The sequence below is a fragment of the Macrotis lagotis genome, chromosome 7, assembly GCF_037893015.1.
Source record: "Macrotis lagotis isolate mMagLag1 chromosome 7, bilby.v1.9.chrom.fasta, whole genome shotgun sequence".
Taxonomy (NCBI): Eukaryota; Metazoa; Chordata; class Mammalia; order Peramelemorphia; family Peramelidae; genus Macrotis; species Macrotis lagotis.
This window is the reverse complement of record NC_133664.1, coordinates 187,679,572-187,703,758: the sequence shown is the minus strand read 5'-3', so window position 1 is coordinate 187,703,758 and position 24,187 is coordinate 187,679,572. Positions and strand designations below refer to the sequence as shown.

General features: G+C 31.9%; 1 protein-coding gene across 10 annotated transcripts in view; it reads right to left on the bottom strand.

Moving 5' to 3' along the window:
* The window catches only part of SOX5 (SRY-box transcription factor 5), a 1,270,393-nt gene that overhangs the window by 478,833 nt on the left and 767,373 nt on the right, over positions 1 to 24,187 (bottom strand). Inside the window, exon 7 of one of the 10 annotated variants that reach the window (XM_074194249.1) lies at positions 17,502 to 17,563. The exons of the other annotated variants lie outside the window; for them this stretch is intronic. The gene's annotated coding sequence lies outside the window, so the exon portion shown is untranslated. The remainder of the gene's footprint in view (positions 1 to 17,501; positions 17,564 to 24,187) is intronic. 10 annotated transcript variants of the gene reach the window in all.

Here is a 24,187-nt window from a genome sequence, read left to right as displayed (position 1 = left end):
AGGACCACCATTTAGGTTTCAACCAATCTGAGTCATATATTCTTATAAAACAATTACATGTTAGTTATAAAAATAGGTCTGTGACCAGGGACATTTTTTCTTTAGGTAGTGGGAATAACATTAGGTATTGAACAAAGGACAAAGTGAAAGGTTAAGCTGAAGATGGAGCCATTGGCCAAGAGTCCTGGCTACATAGGGTCTCTTCACTGAGTCTGGCACTAACAGTGAACTCCTGGGAGTAGGAAGTCAATAGACGACCTAAGAAGAGAATGAACTGGCCCAGTTCAGAAAACCAGAACTGACAGTAGCTTCAGTGACAATTAGTACTGATAAAATGCCCATGCTCTTTTAGCATCGACAAGATAGGGATACCATGACTCAAAATAATAATACACTTAATGGTATTTATAGATGTCTGAATTGCAGAACATCTATCATCTATCTGTTTATCTAATATAAATAATTACTTAAATATTCTCTCCCCATTAAAACACAATCTGGTTTTCTTTTCTTTATATCCTCAACATTTTGCTCAGCATTGAGCAGATATTAAGCTCTTAAAACTGTTCACACAATGAAAAAAAATGAAGTGACCATCTATAAGGATATTTTAGAAATAGATTTATAAATTTATATAACAACTAGAAAACAATACAAAGCAATATTCACTTGCTAGATTATGTGTTGTAAATCCCGGCTCTAAAAAGGTAAAATGATTATGGACTGGTCTAATCAAATGAAGCTTCATGAAGGAAAAAAGGAGATGGACGCTGATGGAAGTGTAAGATTTCATCTGAAAGATAGAAGTGGGGAGGAAACTTCAAGCAAGGGGAATATGCAGTTGCAAGGACATAGAAATAAGAATAAGTATCACATAAATAGAGGCTAGAAAATAAACAACAAAGGGGAAAGTTTGTGTCAGAGTCATGACATGAAGACAGGTTAAAGTTGAACTTGAATGTCATGATGAATACTTAGAATTTGATTAAATAAGCAATAGGACCATTTTAACTTCTTAAGAAGGGGAACAATAAAATTAAAATGATGCCTTAGAAAAATGAACTTATTCAGGATGGACAGGTAGAAGATGGAGGATGAAGACATGCTATTACACTGATTCATTATTCATTCAATTTTTTATTAAGAATTTGCCATGCAGGGCAGCTAGGTGACATAGTGGATAAAGCACCGGCCCTGGAGTCAGGAGTACTTGAGTTCAAATCTGACCTCAGACACTTAATAATTACCTAGCAGTGTGGCCTTGGGCAAGCCACTTAACCCCATTGCCTTGCAAAAAACATGAAAAAAAAAAACTAAAAAGAAAAGAATTTGCCATGATACATTTATAAATAAATATTGTCTTGTCACATGGAACAAATTCAAACTCACAAAGTACCCACAAAGTAAATTCTTCTAAAGCAGGTATAGTTTTTAAAATACTATGTTTTCCAGGTATGAAATAAATAAATACCCCTCTCCACCAAAAAAAGGTGATGGGGTCAGGAAAATCAAGAAATAGAGGAACCTAAGTAGCAACTACCAAAAAGAATTGGTAACTCAATATTCAAAGAGTTTGTAAAAGAAAAGTTTGCTGAACTGAATGAGGGTGGGGAATGAATGAGGATTACATAGCAAAACTGTATTAGAAATAGCTCACTACTGGTGGGCAATCTGCAACAGATGTATAGTGATCTGCATCTTTAAAAACTATGTCCTGGAGGTAATAACTATTATAAAATATTATTGGTTGAAGTTGCTTATTGTTCATTTAGGAATGATAGTGATTTTTAAGCTTACCAGTAATTATTGAACATGGGTTCTTCCCAAGGATTGCAATTTTGGAACAATCTAGGAAAGGTATTTCTATGAGCTCAAGATTCTGAATAGTCAGAGAAGGTTAGGGGCTGCAATAATATTGGTAGTAACTCTTCAACCCTGTCACAAAGTGATAGTAGCAGGATATATAGAAATACTCATTTTAGTATTATAGAGTATCATTATACCCTATCAGAGAGGTTTATGATGGTAGCCTATGAGCCCTATCAAACATTGCTAGACCCCAAGAATATATGGAGTATATTTTAACCTTAGCATATTTATCAGCATCATAAACCAATGCTGGGATCTTGAGCAGTATTTTGTGGCCCAGTCACAACATGTCACACAAAATTGTGTAAAACAATTTAAATGCTAGAGGAATAGTCAATGACATGGACAACTATTTGAGTAAATTTCCAATAGTCCTTTGCTTATAATCTGGAATGGTGAAGTTCAATATTGCAGTCAGTGGAATATCTAGTGGTCAACAGAAATCTACTCAAGAAGGGTTTAGTGGACTAAGTAATGGGATTATTGGGAGATGTTTTGGTTTTGGTGACAGAAAGGAGGTGAGACTACCAATGTAGGGACTGAGGAATAAGGGACAAGTTTTTCAACAGAAGTTCTACCAAGAAAAAGATCAGTTTCTTCTAGGTAGGAAGAGGCTCTGGTTAGTTGGTTAGGGAATGGTGAGTGGTCATTGGTACAGTATGATTTTCAGCACTGAAATTTAAACAGACTATATATTCAAGTAGCTAATGACTTCTTGGATACAATAATCATAAACTACTTAAATCTGTGATGAATCTGTCATCATTTGCACCAGGATCCTAATGTGGTGTTACTTTCTTTTGGGAAATATAAACAAATATAAACAATTCATTTTACTCATCACATGTATCAGAGGGTTAAGATGCTAGAACAAAAACCTGGAATTTCTAGTCTTTCTCTTTCATATTCTTTTACTTCTTCAGGGGTTTATTACAATGCATGTTTTCTCTTTCAAGAGCAACAGAACAATAAAAAAAAATAGAGTGAAATAATTTTCCAGCCCATGACAACTTAGAAGGTAGAGAGGGAAGTTTGTTGCCATAGGGTAAAGGAGTAGCACAAGACAGTGCAGGTTGTATCAGCTCAGATCCATAACCCTAGAAAACCAGGAGCAGATGCCACTGTGTCAACAGCAACAGCAAGTACTTCTGGAAATTCAGTCCACACAGATGGTAAGGGTGTCTAAACATTGGTTAGAAGTTTAAAGAGGGCTCTTTGGTGGCATGGAGACAGGATTCTATTGCTTTACCCATACTCAGATCCAGGCCATAGTCCTGGGTGGCAGTCCAAGGGCAAGGAATACTTGCACGCCAAAGCTGAAGTCACAGTGGAAAGGGAACCATGGTTTCAGAAAAGAAAAGAATGCTAGTGGTTGCTCACTGACCAGAGTTTACACACCTCTCCTTAGGTTATACCACCTTGGAAGAACTGCAAACTTATAAGTCCCTAGAAGTATCTTTGAAAACAGCTCTACAAAACCCCTGTAGCTTGGGAAAGTGTGCCCTCCAACCTGGAAGAATAGTTCTACTTTAACAAAGAGTTAAAAGTTAAGGAATATGCTGGGAAGGGAAATGACAGAGGTGGAATTCAGCCTGTTCACATTGGTTTGGCAGAACCGATACCTAATTTTATGTTGATTTTGGCAAACTGATTGCTAAAATGGCACTTGTAATCAGGGTTCTCTTTAAAATGGGTTCCTGGGCAGTTGCTCAATGTGGAAATCACAAATTTACATTCCTACTCTTTTTTAATGTTTATCTGCACACCCATAAGTGAAAAAAATATTCATTGAACTACCTTACAATATTTATTTATTCCTTTCTTGAAACTCATTATACCTTTGATGAAATACTACATTTTGATCCCCTCATTTTTGTAACTTCATAAACATATAACATAAAGAGAAAAAGTGCAAACAAATTCAGGAGGGTGACAAGCTATCTTTTGTTTCTACTTTGTGCTGTGCCTAAAATTCCTACAAGATATGAGTGCACTGGTATTTCCTTAATGGTAAAACCAATAGGAAGCTGGGACACAATAAACCAATAGAAATATAGATTTCAAGAGTCATCTTATTGCTCATTTTGGAAGCCAAAGAAGTAGAAGAAAAAAGAATTATAATAGGTAGAATGAGTTTTGGATCTACATTTATTCCAAAATTGGCTGCTGTGGTCATATGGCTGCTTTTCACTCCATAAGGATACCTTTGCTTACTGTGAGTAATATAACATGATCTAGTTTTGTATACCTCTTTTATTGTTCTTATTTGAGTACTAAATGCCTAAATGATCAGTATATCTTTCTGTATATTTAAAATGGTCATTAAGGCAGAGTACTAGCTCTTAATTTATTTGAATCCCACCAAAGGAAAATGAGCAAACAACAGAAAAAAATCTGACCATAGCAAAATTACTCTGGTAACAAGGAAGGTTAAAACACACACTCAGAAGAAGGTAATAAAGTCAAAGGGATCTACACCTCTAAGAAAAATATGAATTGTTCTCAGAACATGGAGAGATTAAAAAATTTTTCAAATCAAGTAAGAGAGGTAGAGGAAAACTGAAAAGAGAAATGAGAATGATGCAAGAAAATCATGAAAAAACCCAACAGCTTGGTAAAAGAGAGACAAAAAATACTAAAGAAAATAACACTTTAAAAACTGTCTAGGTCAAATTTGATAAAATAGATATAAAATGTCAATGAGAATAATGCCTTAAGGATTAGAATTGGTCAAAAGGAAAAAGAGGCACAAATATTTACCGAAGAAAAACTTCATAAAAAGTAGAATTGGTCAAAAGTAGAATAAGGATACAAAAGCTCACTGAAAAAACCCAATTCTTTAAAAATTAGAATTGAATAAATGGAAGTTAATTACTTTAAGATAAACCAAGAACCAATAAACTAAAATCAAAAGAATGGAAAAATAGAAAACAATGTGAAATATCTCACTGGGGAAAAAAAAAAACAGACCTAGAAAACAGGTACGGAAGAAAGAATTTAAAAATTATTGGATTATCTGAAAGTCATGATCAAAAAAAGAATCTAAACATTACCTTTAGTTTTTGATAGTTGCAATCAATTTATTTAAAGAGATAATTGATTAGGTATCTGCACGGGTGACTTCAACTTCTACACCTGGTTCAATGCTGATAGGAGTGATTTGTTTAACAATTTCAGAATGACTGTGCAAATCAATAAGGTTTGTGGATTCCCATCTGGAATTGATCCCATGTCTTTGAACTTTCACCACAAGGAGTTTTTCTAGTTGTGAATCAAAGTGTCTTAGTAGGAATTCAAACAGGTCCCTTCACTTTCAAGTTCTTTTATTTGACTTCTCTAATTAGATCAGTATACATATTTTCTAGTGACTTCACACTGTGGTTCAGGTCTGGTGAATGACAATGTCTTGCTTCCTGACCAACTTACTCTTTATTGCAAGGGAACAGTAATGAGTCAGGAGCAGGGAATGCTGACTGTATGGGCTGCAGCAATGATATCTTCACCAAACATTATCTTTAAAGGAATTGTCGAGGAAAACTGTCCTAATATTTTAGAACTAAAGGGCAAAATAGAAATTGAAAGAATTCATTGATCATTTTACAAAATGAAAAGTCCCAGGAATATTACAACTAAATTCCAGACCTCCCAGGTCAAGAAAAGAATATAGCAAGCCAGGGAGAAACAATTCAAAATGGAGTCACAATCTGGATAACAAAATATTTAACAACTTCTATATTAAAGCGTTGGAAGATCGGGAATATGACTTCCGGAAGGCAAAAGAGCTTGGATTAAAACAATCAACTACCCAGCAAAATTGAGCATAATCTTTCAGGGGAAAAGATGGACATTCAATGAAATAGGGGACTTTCAAACTTTCCTGATGAAAAGAGAAAAGTTGCAAAGAAAATACAAGTCTATAGGGAAGCATATAAAGGTAAAGTAAAGGGAAATCATAAGCAACTTAATAAGATTAAACTGTTAACATTTCTACCTGAGAAGAGAAGAGAAGGGGAGAGGTAGAATAGGATAAATTATTTCACCTAAAAGAGGCAAGGAAAATCTTTTAAAGTGGAGAAGAGGGAAGAGATAAAAAGCAGTAAGTGAATCTTAATTCCATCAGTTGACTCAAAGAGAATAAAATATACACTTAATTGGTTATAGAAGTCTATCTTACTTGACAAGAAAGTAGGAAAGGAATGGGATAAGAAAAGAGGGAGGGTGAATGAAAGGAGAATAGATGGGGAAAGAGTATAATAGAATCAATACACTTGAGAAGGAAAAGGGTGAAAGGAGAGAGAATAGAATAATTGAGCAGAGATAGAATAGAGGGAAATATAGTTAGCAAATAGCAACTGAAAAAATTTCAAAACAAGCTCCTCTTATAATGGCCTCATTTCTTAAACATAGAGAACTGAGTCAAATTTGTAAATATAAGAGCCCTTCTCCATTTGATAAATGATCAAATGATATGAACAGCTTTCCAATGAAGTAATTAAAACTATTTATAGCCATCTGAAAATAAAAGCTCTAACTCACTATTGAATGGAGAAATGCAAATGAAAACAATTCTGAGGTACTATCTTTTACCTATTATGTATGACTAATAAAATAGAAAAGGAAAACTACAAATGTTGGAGGGGATTTAGGAAAAATGAGATAATAATGCATGGTTGTTGGAGTTGTGAAATAATTCAAACATTCTGTAATGCAACTTGAACTCTCCTCGAAGGGCTATAAAATCAAGGATATCCTTTGTCCTGGCAAGATCACTACTAGATCTGTTTGCCCAAAGAAATAAAAAACAAAAACAGAAAGGACCTATATGACAAAAACATTTATAGCAACTCCTTTCTGGTGGCAAAGAATTAACAGTTGAGGTGCCCATAAATTAGGATTGATTATATTATGAGAAATAATGAGCAGAGTACTATCAGAAAAACCTCAAAAAACTTACATGAGTTAATGCAGAGTGAAGTGCATTATGTACAAAGTATTGTATGTTGTGTACAAACTAAACTGTGAATGACTTATTCATAACAATTCAATGATTCAAGACAACTCTAAAGGAGTTATGATGAAAGAGAAAGAACTGATTATCTGAATACTGAAGCACACTTTTTTTTCCAGTTTTTCAAGGCAATGGGGTTAAGTGGCTTGCCCAAGGCCACACAGCTAGGTAATTATTAAGTTTTTGAGGCCAAATTTGAACTCAGGTACTCCTGACTCCAGGGCCTGTGCTCTATCCACTGTGCAACCTAGCCGCCCCTAAAGCACAGTTTTAAAATTTTATTTTTCTTGATGTTTTTCTATCTATATATATTTTCACAATATGACCATTATGGAACTTTTTAGCATGACAGCACATGTAAAATCCATATTGAATTGCTTACTTTATCAATAAGGAGATTTGGGAATGGAGAAAAGGAGAGAATTTGTAACTCAAAATGTTAAAATTAATATTAAATTGTTTTTAAAGTAACTGGGGGGAAAATAAAATATTAAATAAGAAAAAAAATGGCCAACTTTTATTCCACAAAAACTAGACAAGTTTTTATTTAAATGATGTCATTTTTGATCTGCCACCCATCAAGAGGCAAAAAGTTCTTGATAAACAGACAAAAAGTTCTTGATAAACTAAGTTAAAAAGTAAACATTCAAGGAGTCAGGAGCTTCAATTAATCTTGACCAGAATAAGTTACTATGGCAAATGCAGAAGCAGAAATGTCATGCTGCACTACATACTTTCCAAACAATAGTCAAGCAAACTTTCTTTTTCTAAAAATTCTAGATATTATATGAATATCTCATTTTATTCAATCCTAAATCTGAACTATTCATCCAAATAAAATTTGGTTTATATCTCTCAATTTGCAGATAAGAAAACCAAGGTTCAGGGACATCAACTGACTCACAGATAGTATGAGTCAGAAATAGGATTTGAACCCAGGTGCGATTCCTCTAGAATCAGCACTCTGAATTGAAGAGCTCCCTTAGAACTGGCCTAGAAACAAAATATAGAAAAAAATTAACAGAGGCTTGAGGATAAAATAAATAGTTGGAGGGAATGGAAGAATAAGCAGAGACAATTAAGAAGCGATAGGAGAACATTGTCATTGAATCAGGGATAAGAAAGTTCCAAAGAAAGATGTTAAAATGCAGCAGAAATAGAGAGGATGAATATTTAAAAGAAGATCATTAACTCTGGTGAGCAGGAATTAGCCATTTTCTATGGTACACCACTTTGTATTCCACAATTCTATGTGGTACATCACTGAGATAGGATATTAGGTAATGTGAGACATTGAACACAAATATTAGGATGAAAGAATTATCAGTTGAAAAAGTATATACAAGACAATAGAAAGGCCCAAGGAAATAGAGAGGGATTGACTTTGATAAGGAGAAATATTGTTTTATTGCCCAAGACATACAAAGGAGGACTATATAAGAAAAATTGAATAAGAGTTTTGAATTTTAGCTTATGTGAGATGAGAGATAAAATATGGTTTAGGTTTTCCCAATAAATTAAGAGTGGTAATCTGTTGAGGGAAAAGGAACAGGGGGAAAATAGGATATGAGAAGAGAATGAATAAGGTTACTGAAAGGAAATAAAAGGTAATATTTATATAGTACCTTAATATTTTCAAAATGCTTTATGTTTATTATCTCATTTAATACTTATAATAACCCTGTGAGATTAGTAATATTAGTACCTCTATTTTTTTGTATGAGGAAATAGAGGCAATGATCATTAACTTGCCTTCAATTATGCAGCTAGGAAATGTGGTTGGAATAACAGGGAATTAGGATTAGAAAGCAACATTTCAGAATGTAAGATTATGGAAATTAAATAGTTGCATGAATATTTTAAGATTCGAATAATGACTTCTCTGGGGGTAGCAGAGATTGAGTGAAGGTGTAGGTCTTGTACGTTGAGATAGCTTGTTTGAGTGTGACATAAACATGCATACTGAAGTCCACAAGCAGAAAAGACATACAGGAAAGGAGAAAAAATGACCTTGAGGCAAGGGTATGTTGGAGTCAGTTCATACCTACTCCTGAAAACCCACTATTAAATTTTCAGTGTGACTATTTATTCATCAAAAATCATTGTTACATATCAAGATTAGACATATTTTTGTGACTTCTGAAAGTGATGGGCAATTAAGTTCTAAAGTGGTTGGAGCACTGCACCTGGAGTCAGGAATATTCATTTTATTGAGTTCAGATCTAACCTCCAGCATTTACTAGCTGGGAATCACTTTATCCCATTTGTCTTAGTCCCCTTATCTATAAAATGAGCTGGAGAAGGAAATGATAAACCACTCCATTACCTTCACCAAGAAAAACTCAAATGAAGTCACAAAGAGTCAGATATGACTTCAAAATGACTGAACAAGGGGCCACTAGGCGGCACAGTGGATAGAGTACTTGCCCTGGAAGCAGGAGGACCTGAGTTCAAATGTGACCACAAACATTTAATAATTACCTAGTTGTGTGACTTTGGGCAAGTCACTTAGCCCCACTGCCTTGCAAAAAAAAAAAATAAACAGAAAATGACTGTACAACAAAAAAGAAAGTAACAGAAAAATATTGATAATATAGACTAATCATAAGCATCTTGGTAAGAGATTGTTTTTTTGTAGTGGTTGTTATTTTTGGAGAGCCTGTTGTTAAACTTTTACCAGTACACTCTCTATAGGGGCCAATATATTACACAGTGACAGCAGAAGAAAGGACCTCATATTGACAGACTTTCTCTTGGTTCAGTGTGTTTGATAAAAGTTTCAGAGAAGATCATTAGAGAAGAAGCAGCCTACAATGAAGTAGGGGAACAGGCATACATTCTGTATTCTAGAGAAAGGCAGGATTCTTTGAGTACCAGGAGATGGAAAAAGTATGAGATGGGGAGACTTAGTACCTAAAAAAACTTGATAGTACTAACATCTCTGCAGGTAAATGAGCCTGTTTATTAGTCTAAGGAAAGAAATAATCCTTTTTGAAAATAAGTTTTATCCACATTTCATTTCTCCACATCATATCAGTGTATTCCCTTGTCACTTCTGATTGCATTTAAACTAGATCAAATATGTTTTACCACTGTTGTTCTTTTTCTTCCTGTAAAAATGGACTGCATTTTATTTTTATTCTAAAAAATTCCATTTATACCTCTTTGTTGATAGATCTTATTTTTATTTTATTTCAAGGTTCTGTAGAAATCATTAGTGACACTATGCCAAAGGCTGAAGTTCATATGTAACTTGAATATTTTGATTCACTGAAAAGTAACCTACAATTTGCTAAGAAAAAACATTATAATGATCTCATCCAATTTTTTAAAACATGTTTTATTAAATGGAGACTAATAATTTCCCACTCTTAGAGTTAATACATTTGGGAGATTGGATTGTGAAAAACTGAATACAACTACATTTGCTAAAGATGTATCAATTTTCATTTGATTCAAGAAATGTAAGCAAATTTTTCTAAAAGGAAATAGCATTGTGCATAAAGGGCATTCTAATTACTACATCTAATTAAAAAGGACAACCCCCCAAATTACAACGTGCTTTAAATGAAATAAAGACTGATAAAACAATCAAATATGAAACTATCCTATTGAAGATCTGGTGAAGTAAAAGAGGAAACAAGAAATGCATCGTTAATACATATCAAAGGAAGAGAAAATTAAATGGGGCATGACTTGTGTTCTTCTACACCCAAATCTATGAAGACACCTGATCACTTGTTCATTCCAAATGCATTCTGTCCCCAATAGCTTACTGAGTATACATGCACTAGGATAGTAAGCATTGATAGTTCTGTTTTCAATTCCTTAATCTATATTGCCTGCATAAGCACAAGGCTCTGTTTCAGGGAGAATATGACATTAGATAAAAGGATCTGAACTAGCTTGATAATACTAATAAGAATGAAAATGAACGAATACTACAGAATGTGCTGTGAAGTTAAAAAAATACTGACAAATCAACTATGTGGGTAATAGGAATTAGGACAGCAATGAAAGGATAAAGTCAAATTTGCATTACTTCTCATTTGAATTACTACAAATGACTACTTTATTGTCATAAATGACCTGTGCTAGAAATCCAATGTACTGTAGGTGGAGTTGTGACTTGATCCAACCATTCTGTGAAACAAAATTAAAATAGAATATCATTGTGTTACAATAAAAAATTAATATGAAGGAACTAGTGAAGCTCAGGAAATATGGAAAGATTCAGGAAACTAGGAACCAGGAAAAAAGTAGAAGCAGGAAAATAATCTATACAGTGACTAGAACAATGCAAATTAGAAAAATGTAAAGAAGGAAGAAAGATAAGAAAAAGGAGGGAAAAAGGAGACAGAGAGTGAGAAAGAAATAAAAATTTAGTCAAAGAATATTTACATTATGATTTAAACCAAGCCTTAATTGCTATTAAATGTCATGAAATTAATAAATATATTTCTCTTGCTCCCAATTCCTTGATTTTTAATTTATTTAAGAAATAGAACAAATTAATAAATTTGTAACATCATTTTTGTAATATACATATCTTAATTCCAATTTTACAAAAAGTTCAATAAGTTTATTGATTTCTATGCTAAAAATGGAAAATTAAAAAATTTATGTTATTAATTCAGTTTTTAATATATGGCCTGTTAGAGTATTAGTCTATATATTTATTGATTTTCCTTATTAATGAATGATATAGAAAAGAAAAATATACTTTTTTAGTAGTTTTCTTAGAATTGAACTCATAATCATTTAATTACTGATTATCTATTCTTCATACACTGTAAGGGGGAAAACAGGATGTCTGGAGATCCTGGACTGGTTTTCAAAATATTAACTCTACTGTTATATTACAGATTTGATAAAAAATTTTTGTTGTACATAGTATAAAACATATACATTAAGGTAATGCATTTTAAAGATTGTCACTAGTGAGGTATAGAACAATGAATTAGGAATTTAAAATTGTCATGAGAAAATTTTGTTTTTTTTAAATAGGTTTAACCTAACTTAAATATAGGTTATAATGTACTTAAAAGGGAAAGATTAGAAATTATAATTAATAAAGCAAGATTTTAAAATTTAAAATTAAAAATATCTAAAATTAACCAAATAGATCCATATCTGATAGAAAATAGACAAGTCATCAAAGAATTGCATTAGTCAAGATGCATGCATCAAAACATTATTAAATTTCAAGTAACTCAAATCAGGAAAAGAAAAAATAAAGACTATATGATAAAATATAAAGTTTATTGACATTAATTTTTAAATATGAAAATTTAATTTTATTAATGGAAGAATTTTCCACAAATAGAATAGAACATATATTGGAAACCTGGAGTAATTATATCTGTAATCATTAGAAAAATTCTCATTAAAAACAAATATTTAAAAGAAAAGTTACTATTTATCATGTCTGTAGAAATATTAGAAGTGAGGCATAAAATTGAATGAACAACATCAATTAAAATATTTCTATTTTGCAAGTGACCTAAATGTACTCTTAAAAACTTAAAGCAGTTAACAAAAAATAATACATTTAATTAAAAAATTCAGTAAAGTAGGTATATAAGATATTGCAGCAGCAACAACAACAAAATCTCCCTTTCTTCATGTTAAGATAGTTTTAAGGACAAAAATACCCTTTGTAAAAACAGAAAGATATACCTTTGAAGCATACAAAAATATATTTTTTTTTTATTTTTAGGTTTTTGCAAGTCAATGGGGTTAAGTGGCTTGCCGAAAGCCACACAGCTAGGTAATTATTAAGTATCTGAGGCTAGATTTGAACTCAGGTACTCCTTACTCCAGGGCTGGTGCTCTAACCACTGTACAATCTAGCCACCCCCCCCCCCCAAAGATAATGTTTAAATGATTTTAGCAAAACTTAAGGAAGAAGCCAAGGGAGAACTACCCTTAGCTCATGGCTAGTTTGAAGATGTGTTTTTTGTCATTCTCTATATTGAAATTCTTGATTTTTTCTATGACTTGTTCTTTGACCCACTTAATTTTTAGGATTAAATTATTTAGCTTATAATGAATTTAGCTTACAATGAATTTTTAATCTATCTTTCCACTGACTTTTATTAAATATAATTTCTGTTGCATTATTATCTTGAAAGAATGTATTTAATATTTCCTGCCCTTCCACTTTTGATTTTCAGATTTTTAACTCCACAATACGTGGCCAATTTTTATGTAGGTTTTATAAACCACTGAGGAAAAAAGGTATATTCTTTTCTATTCCCCATTCAGTTTTTCCCTAGAGGTACATCATATCAAACTTTCCTAAAATTCCATTCATCTCCTTAACTTCTTTCCTGTTTATTTCATGATTAGACTTAACTAGGTCTGAGAGATCCACTATTAGTTTAGTTTTCCTGTCTATTTCCTCCTATAACTTTAAGAATTTGTAGGCTATACCATTTGATGCAAATATGTTTAATGTTGGTATTACTTCATTTTCTCTGAAAACTTTAAGCAAAATATAATTTCCTTCCCTATCTTTTATTTAGCTATATTTTTGCATTGGCTTCATTGAGATCATGATTGCTACCTTTTACTTAACTTCAACTGAACAATAATAAACTGGGCTCCAGCCCTTTACCTTTTATTTACTCTCTCTCTCTCTCTCTCTCTCTCTCTCTCTCTCTCTCTCTCTGTGTGTGTGTGTGTGTGTGTGTGTGTGTGTGTGTGTGTGTGTGTGTGCACGTGTGCATTTCAATTGTGTTTCTTATAAAACAATATATTGCAGGATTCTGGTTTTGGATTCATTATCCTATACACATCTCTTTTTATAGGGAGTTCATCCCATTTACATTCACAGCTATGATTACTATGTATTTCTCTCCATCCTACTTTTCTTCTTATTTATCCTCTCCTGTCTTCATTTCCCTCTTCACAGGTACCTGCTTCTGACTACTTCCTCCCCAAATCTGCCCATTCTTCTCCCAATCCTCTCACCCTTTATTCAAAAACAGTCCATCACACTTCCCTGTAGGGAACTAATTGTGTATGTTATTCTTTTTTTTTCTTTTTTGCAAGGCAGTGGAGTTGTGAGCTGTGCAAGGTGATCCCCTCAGCCTACTCTCCCATCTTCCACTCTACTGTGACAGGTCTTCTGTGTCTCTTCATGTGAGTTAATTTACCTTATTTCACTTTTCCCTTCCTTCTCCTCCCAGTGTAATCCAAATTTTCACCTCTTAATTTTTTTATATATTCCCCTTATACCTATATTTATGTCTATGTATACTTCTAATTGTAGTTAGAATGATACAATTCTTGAGACTTACAAGAATCCCTTATGTTATCTCTTTACTTTATACCTTTTTATGCTCTCTGGAGTTTTGAAATTAAAGATTGATTTTCTTGAAAGTTGTCTATTTCAGTGAGTGATCATTCCTCCTCACCCTGAAGGATTAAGCTGTTTCACCAAATAGATGATTCTTAGTTGTAGTCCTCTCTCTTGCCTTTCAGAATATTATATTCCATGCCATCCTATCCTTTAATGTTGAAGCTGGTAAATTCTGTTTAATATGACTGTGGTTCCCCCATATTTGAATTATTTCTTTCTATCTGCCTGAAACAGATTCTCTTTGACCTGAGAGTTCTGGAATTTGGCTACAATGTTCCTGAGAATTTTCATTTTAGGATCTCTTTTTTAGAACTTATCAATGAATTCTTTCAATCCCCATTTTACCTGCTGATTCTAAGATATCAGGGCAGTTTTCTTTGATAATTTCTTGATTTTTGACATCCAGGTCCTTTTTTAAAATCATGGTTTTTATATTTTATTTTTAACCATGACTTAAATTATTGTTAAAATGATCTTTCCTGGATCTTTTTTTCCAGCTCAGTTGTTTTTCTAATGAGATATTTTACATTTTCTTTTTTATTGAGACATTAAAATCACTTTATCCAAAATCCATTCATTACCCAAAGACATCTTACTAAATAAGGATCACTAGTGATAGCTCTATCAACACAAATGTTGTCCATAGGAAAAAGGCAAATATAATATAGGTTTGGATGTACAGTCATCTCAGTATTATTCTACATTTTCTTATAGTTTTCCATTCTTTTGATTTTAAACGATTCTTTGACCAATTCTTTTTAGGAAGTTGTTTTCTTCAGTAAAATTTTTGTATATATTTTCCCCATTTTTATGGTTTATCAAGCTGCTGATTTTTTCATAATTCTCTTCTGCCATTCTCATTTCTTTCCCCATTTTATTCTACCTCTTTTATTTAATTTTTAAATTCCTCTTTGAGCTCTACTTTTGGGGCTTGAGACAAATTCATATTTTTCTTTGAGTCTTTGCATATGGGTATTTGACACTGCTATCCTCTTCTGAGTTTGTCTTGATCTTCCCTGTCACCAAAATGTCTTTCTAGTATCAAGTTCTTCTTTTTTTGGGGGGGGAGGGGGGGAAGATAGATACAGGAAGTAGATAGTGCTATGTGACATGGATTTCTGGCAGCTCACCTGGTGTTGTGTTTGCTTTAAATGTTTTTACAGTTATGTTTTTTACTATAAGGTGAAAGAAAAATGATAGCCTCAACTTTTTTTTTTATTTTCAGCATTTAGAAATATAGACCCAAGTTAGAAAGAAAGAATAAAGAAGTGGAGGAAATATCTATGGCAACAAGAACTCGACATGATGAATGAAGGAAGGGGTTATGTGGTCTTAGAAACTCAGATACAGAGGAACAATCTAAGCATTTTTCTCTTTACAAAAAAACAAAACTAGGTAGTATACTGGTTTCTTCTTTGAAGTGCATCCTGCACATTTTTGAAAATTTGATATTCCTAAATTATAGGGCAGCTAGGTGGTGCAGTAAATAGAATACTAGAGTCAGAAAGATTCATCTTCTAGAGTTCTAATCTGACCTCAGACACTTACTAGCTTACTGTGTAACCCTGAATAAGTCACTTAATCCTTATTGCTCCAATTTTTCATTTGTAAAATGAGCTTGAAAATTGATTCTAACCCAAATGGTTCATGAAGAGGTGAACATGACTACAAAATGATTTAACAACAAAATAATGGATCTAATCATGTCACTCCTTTGTTCCAGAAGCTTCAATAGCTCTAGAACAAAATATAAAAATACTGTATTTGACATTAAAGGATCTTTAAAAATCTAGCAACTCTCCAGTTTTCTAAGTATATTGTAAATTATTTTCCTTCAAAAAAATCTGTTGCACCAAAATGGGTCTTTTTCTTGTTCTTTGTACACCCCTCATTATTGTATCTCTATCTCTCTTTGACTTTGCAAAGCCTATCTCCCTTTCCCACAATATGTTCTCTCCTTGTCATGGCCTCTTAGAATCTTCCTCAAAAACTTCTATTAAATATGACCTTCAAGATACCTATTCTTATTCTTCTAGCTGCAGGTATCGTCCCCTTCCTCAATAATTTTGTTTCTGAGTTCACAAATATTTTGTATTATCTGGATACACATAGCTTTCCTAATATAATATAAGCTGCTTAAAAGAAAGGATTGCTTCATTTTTAGCTTTGCATCCCCAACTATCTAGCATAGAGCTTTATACATCACAGAGCCTTAAAATGCTTATGAATGAATATGAATTCTCATCAATTTGGTCAACTACTATCCATTCACACAGTAGAGATATTTTAAATCTACAATATATATTCCAGTTCAGAGAAGTCAAAGACATTTTTTTCTGGGAATATTTTCAGTGAACAGAAAATTGAAACTGGTTCTGAAAACCAATTGATTGAGTTATTAAATTAATAAGGAGTATCCATTTAATAATGCTGATGTGATTAAGTCACCAATTATAATTCATATGTTAACTGTATTCTGCTTAAAACAATTCGGATTAGGAAAATGATGAGTAAATTAAGTCAGTGGACATATATATCTAGTAAATTAATGTAAAATTTTGTTCATTATGGAAATATAATATTTTGTGTAGTTCCATTTTGAGATGGTTAGATTAGAAGCTACTTGCTGTTCATTATTTATGATTTCCCATTAGTATAAAACTCTATAATATAACCCTGTGAAAGATAACCCAAATTGAATGCTTTTTTGTTTGTTTGTTTCAAGTGGAGAGGAAAGAAAGCCAATTGAAAATTCAACATCCTGGCAAAAAGAAAAAAAATACCCTTATGTATTCCTTCAAAGTATTGGAATAATAAAAATTGCTGAACTTTTATTTTCTATGACGGAAAGAAATTAGTAGATTCCATACCTTCCTTGATGCATGAGGAAAACAACCTCAATTGAGGTCTATTGTATATTTCATTTAAAGTATTGTGTAGTTATTGATCAAGATAATGCTGTAGATAGTTATGTATAAAGAATTTATCCCTATAGATGAAGATAAAAGAATAAAAAGTAATTTGCAAGATATAGGAAAATACTTTAATCTCCAATTTTCTTCTCCTCCTGGTCAACCTCTTTTTCCCATAGTATGTATTTCCTATAATACTATATATATATATATATATATATATATATATATATATATATATATATATAATACTATGTTATCCCATAGTTAATACTATGTATTTCCTATAAAAAACACAAAAAGGGTTCAGGAAGGCCTGAGTTTCTGTCCAAGGCCAGACACTTACCAGGGATATAATTCTGGGCAAGTCACTTCATTTCTGTCTGGCTCAATTTCTGCATTGGTGAACTGGTAGGAGATAATAATAGCACTTATCTCTCAGAATTATTGTAAGATAAAATAAAATAATATTTGTGACTTGTTCTGCAAAATTTAAAGTACTATATAAACATTAGCTATTATTAATAACAAGCTGGATATTAAAGTTCAGTTACCAGGATCAAAGATATTTTTAAAATATTTAAAAATTTTCAGTTATGTTATATATTTCTTAAAAAAATATTTGTTCTTCCTATTGCCTCCTTCTGATTCAAAAGCAACAAAATAAAACTTTCATCACAAATATATGTATAATTCAGAAAAACAAATTCCCATATTGACATGATCCAAAATATATGTCTTTCTGTATATTAATTTCATTTCTCTCTAGAAGGAAGTGATTGATATATTTTATATTCAGTAGTCTGAACTCATAGTTAATCATTGCTTTGATCAATATTCTAATACCTTTCAAAGTTGTTTTTTTATAATGCAACCACCATTAAAAATCTGAAACGGTATTTGAGATGTAGTCTGACTAAAGACTATTTTATTGCCTCCCTTATGCACACTAAGATTCTCAATGCAGGCTATGAGAGTTTTGACTTTTTTGACTACAATACTGAATTGTTTATTCACATTAGTATCAATAAAACTCCCAAATATTTCTTCAGCATAGTTTATATTTTTAAAGTTAAGCTTTAGAATCCAAAGGCAGAATCTTCTATTTTTTTTAGACATCTCTTTTTTTATTTAAGGCAATGGGGGTCAAGTGACTTGCCCAAGGTCACACAGCTAGTCAATTATTAGATGTCTGAGTCCAAATTTGAACTCAGGGCAGGGCCAGTGCTCTATCTACTGTGCCATCTAGCTTGCCCTAGAATCTTCTATTTAAAAAAAAGTAACAACAATAGTAACAATAATAAATAACTAATATTAACAGGAAGCTAGATGGTACAGTGGTTAGCACACTGGGCTAGGAGTGAGAAAGGCATGAGGTTTAAATATGGTTCCAGACATTTACTAGTTGTGTGACCCTGGGCAAGTCGTTTAATATTTCTTGTATCAATTTTTTTCATTTGTAGAATGTACTGGAGAAAGAAATGACAAAATATTCCAATATCTTTGTAATGAAAACCCCAAACTGAGTCACAGACAGTAAGATTCAATTGAAATGACTGAACAACAATAGAAATGTATGAGAAAAGTGGCATAATGCTTCAAGCCTTGAACTTGGAATCAGACAAAACTAAGTTCTTATGGTGCGTCAGACATTTGTGAGTTATGGATTCTTATAAGCAAGTTCTTTAAACATTTTCAGCATCAGTTTTTCATATTTTCAATTAAGGAATTATACTTGATGGCTACTAAATTTCCTTCTAGATCAAAATCTATAATTTTCTGATCTAAATTAATGATAAAAATCTTGAATGATACAGGGCCAAGGATAGATTTCCTAGTGAACTTTCCTCAGAGTTGACATAAACCCATTAATGATTAATCTTTGATTCTAATCATTTATCAACTTCTAAATTCATCTGATTCTGATAATTTATATTTTCCCCTATATTATCTGCAAATATAACTTCTGAAAAAATGAAAAAATTCTAGTGATATATGGTCAAAACTGTTATAAGAAAAACACTACAAAATGATATAAGTAAAATATACTCTAGAAGGAAAAGTGAGGCATTTCTAATTTTCTCTATCTCACCATTCTAAATCTTCTTCATTACACAAATCAAATTAATGAATTTTCTCCTTTATTTTTAATTTTTTTTCAAGGCAATGAAGTAAGTGACTTGCCCAAGATCACATAGCTGGATAATTATTGTCTGAGGCCATATTTGAACTCAGATACTTCTGACTCCAATGCTAGTATTCTATCTACTGTGCTACTTAGCTGCCCCTTTCTTTATTTTTTTAAAAGTAATGTTGACTGACTTGGTGACTCACAGCAGTAATCCTAGCCACCAGGGAAGTTGAAGCTAAAAGAGTTCTTCAGTTTTCTAATCTGTGATACTGATAGGATATCCATTCAATTCAACATGGTCCCAGAAATGAGCTTATCTAGGTTTTTTCCCTAAGCAGGAACAAATAGAAGCAGATCAGTGCTTTCATACAAAAGGATGAAGGGATTAGATTTATGAGAAAACAGCTGAAATTTCAGCTTGGAGAAAAGGAAATACAGGGTCCTTTCTGGGCAATCAAAACTTTTCCAAATTAGTCATTTTATTCAAGAAGACTCAATTAGAAGAAAGACAAACATGAAAAAAAAGTAAGTGAAAGATAGCATGCTTCAGTCTGTATTCAAACAGTATGTGTTCCTTCTCTGGAGGCAGATAGTATACTTCATTCATCTGTTGGCATTATATTGGGTCATTGTATTGCTGAAAACAATATTTCTGTAATTTTGTACAATGTTCTCCTGGTTCTGCTTACTGCACTTTGCATCAGATTATGTAAATCTTTTCAGGTTTTTCTGAAATCATCCTGCTTATCATTTTTATAGTAAAATAATATCCCATCACAACCTAGTCATTCCCCTATTGATAAGCATCCCTTTGATTTCCAATTCTTAGACACCACAAAAGAACTACTTTAAATATTTTTGTAGAAATAAATACATTTTTTTCTTTTTTCTTTGTATCTCTTTGGGAAACAGACTTAACCAGTGATAATGATAGATCAAAGATCATGCATAACTCGGAATATAGACATATCAGTGATAATGATAGATCAAAGGGCATGCACAAATTTGGGCACAGTTCAAATGGCTCAGAAGAATAATTGGAACTCTTCACATCTCTACCATAAGTGCATTAGTGTACCAGTTTTCCCATATCTTCTTCAACATTTATCATTTTCCTTTTTTTGTGATTAGCCAATATGATAGGTATGAGGTGGAACCTCCAAAGGTGGAACCTCCAAGTTGTTTTAATTTGCATTTCCCTAATCAATAGTGGAGATTCAGTCTTCTTACAAAATATTATTTTTACAATAATTCTGATTGGATCAAGCCCTACCATTTAATATATTTTCTTCAGTGAGAATCACCTCTTCTCAAAAGATAAGTTTAATATAATAGGGAAGCATTCCTATTCTATAGACTGACATGCAATTACCTTTAAATGTACTTAATTATTCTATAAAGAGATGAGTTTCATTTAGGAAATTATATAGCACTTTCAATGATGAAAAGTTTCATCATGGAATGAAAATCAAACTTTTTACATTGATATTTTTCTAATGATGTCATGTGACTATAAACCACAAATACTATACTTTCCAGTTAAATAGAATTAGAAGTTTACCAAAGAATATCAAGAAAGATTATTGTGGCATTGTTTAGATTCAGGTAGAAGGTACAAGGAACATAATGTTTAATCTGGAATCTAGAAGATTTGAACTGAAAATCTGTCTCAAACACAATATATTTGCAAGAACTTGGGCAAGTCACTTAATCCCTGCCTGCCTCAGTTTCCTCTTCTGTATAATGGATATGCACCTACCTCCAAAAAATGTTATGAAAATAACATAAGGTAATGTTGATAAAGCACTTTACAAACATCAAAGTACTACATAAATGCTATCTATCATTGCTGTTCTTATTATGACATGAGAATATTTAGTATATTACAAATGTAAGATAATATTCAAGAAATACATGATGAAAAACATAATTGAGTTGGAAATCTAGAAAGTAAGGAATATGTTTGAAAATCTTAATGCTTAATTGGCATCCATGCAATGTTAAAGCACCTAGACAAAAGTCTCCAATGCTTTAATTAGATCCTTAAAGGAAGATTTAGAGGAGCACATGGACAAAACTTGCACAGGAAGAGAGCTTATGAATGGGTCAGCTTCTCAATCATTGAATAGAGTATCCATTTAAATAAGACCAAATTTCCACTGGAGTATTAATGTTAGGGTCCTGCTCACTCTTTCAACTGATGATATTTTTTTTGTTTTAACTAAGACTTTTTCTATTGATCATTGATTTACTGATGCATGAAAATATATCTGAGTTTCTAAAGTCATGGAACTAATGTATTTAATTTTTGAGCATATTAGTCAACATTTTCCCATTTTGACACTTAAAATTAAAACATTGTCTTCTTTAATCTGATAAAATTATATGTCACAACTATCTTTTAAATATAATTTTTATTAGTGGATTAATAATTTATTCTGTGCCATGGAAATTCTCTATTTTTAATATAGATATCCAACCTGAAGGAGAGTCAAACAAATCAATGAATAATCAAGATTAAAGGAAATCAGATTAATTTTAGTCATTCATTTACTAACCATAGGGGAAAAAGAAATATTTTAACTGGTTGTAAAAACATACTAATGTATAATTTCTACATAGTTATGTTCTGAAACACCTGATTTTAAATCAATATAAAAGAATTAATTTTATTGTCTCCTAGGGAGAGGACGTTAGTGGAAGATCTTTTAAAAAAGTTTAAGAGTCATGAAGAACAATTTGCTAATCTGACTAAAGAGAACAAGATTATTCCTTCTAAGGGAAGAATACTCTAATAGTAAAAAGGAATTAAACAAAACCATTTAGTTAGAATTGCTTAAGAAAATGGACTCCAGAGATTTTGGGCACTTATAAGTAAGATGGAAGGCAGTTAGGTAGGGCAATGGGAAGAGCACTAGATGGGGAGTCAAGAAGACCTCAGTTCAAATTCAGCCTCAGAATCACTAGCTTTGTGACTCTGAGCAAATCACTTAACCCTCTTTACTTCATTTCCTCATCTGTAAAATGAATTGGAGAAGGAAAAGGCAAACCACTCCAGTATGTTTGTGAAGAAAATTCCAAATGGGATCACAGAGTCAGGCATCATTGAAAAAAATGACTGAACTAACAACAACAAGAAATATGGAATAACACCAGTTTCAAAAGTAAACATGAATTTTGTGAGTCAATGATGAAATAATTTAAGGAACATAGGTCTTCTAGTAACAAAAAAAGATAAATTTAACATTTTAAATGTCAAACTATAGTAAATAGCATAAAGAGATATTACAGAAATACTGAAACAGAAACTACCTAATCCAATCAACAAGTTTCCCAGAAAAAATAAATGGAAAATGTTAAAATCTGGGGAATGTAATAGTTAAATCTCTGCCCCAAATATCAGACATTGTAAACATGTAGGTAAATGGCCTTTAGGTATGAAGGAAAATCAGTATGAATAGCCCGAATTTATTCTGTATCAAAGAGAAAACAGAGAAGAGGATACAACCAGATAATTCCAAAAAATATTTTAAAATAATAATCAGCAGCAAAAATAATAAAAGCAACAGAATTAACAATAATAACATCAGTACAGAAAAGTGATATGATAGAAAACCAATTTAAAGCTATCAGAAAATATTGAAAAATTAAATTTAAGGACTCTATATTTGTTGAGCATAAATATTTTGCAGAGACAATAGAAATTCTATAACATATACATTTTAAGTTACAAAAATTTATCATATATTTAACCAAGAAAGACATGATCAAAAAAGATGTCAGAATTATATATAAGAAGTCTCCTTAACTTCAAAAATTAATCTATGGTAAATTCCCACATTATAAGCACAAACTGAAAAAAATATCCTTAAATCAGTTAGTTTGTAAGCATTTATTAATAGCTTAATATATATAAATAGATAGATGATAGATAGATAGATAGATAGATAGATAGATAGATAGATAGATAGATAGATAGATCAGGAACTTTTATAGAAACTAGATAGGCCCTACAACAAATAACTGACTATGAACTGCACAATTATGACAAATAAAGCTTACTTACAATTGCCTGGATACATTACTGACCCACAAACATTTCAGATTTTTTATAAAATACAAATGTTATTTATATACTCATAAACTCTAAATTATATGGAAAGAAAAGCTTCCAAAACCACAGAACTAGATTAAAAAAATCAAAACCATGTTGTACCAGGAAGAATGCAAAGCACATTCATCATCTTGTCTTGCTTCTGGAACAGTTCAAATGATGATTTTTTTTGAGTAATTTTTATCATAACATATTTATTAAATCACAAAAGTATTAATTTAATCCATTGAGGCAATAATCTATCAAATACTAAGGATAAAAGAATACTAGGGGAATAGTTTCTTGACCTGTTACTATTTCTAAATGAACTCCATTGAATATAATATGTGAAAAGTGAAAATGGTGATAACAATAGTAGTACTAAAAGTACTACTAAAAGTAGTACTAATAGATCAAATATGATGGTGGCACCATACATATAGAGAATTCAAGCCCAGCATTTTACAGAATAAGAAAAGAGGTCAAGGGTGGGGATTAAAAACTTTTAAGTTTCCCAAAAAGTTTTCCATACATGCTCTTCATGGCAATGATGTGAATTAAGTGATACAATTTTTTTTCCGATTTACAAATGATAAAAGTGAGAATGAAAATAATTAAGAGTTTTCCATGGTAAGATGATTGTTGGTTTGTGAGACAGGATTCAAACCTCAGTCTTCTTGATCCAAAGTCCAGCACTCTATATACTATACAACACTTATGCTAAAATAACATTTAAAAAAAACAGAATAATCACAAAAGGAAAAAATTGGACCTTCAACAAAAAAAGAGAGATTTGAGTGATTCTTAT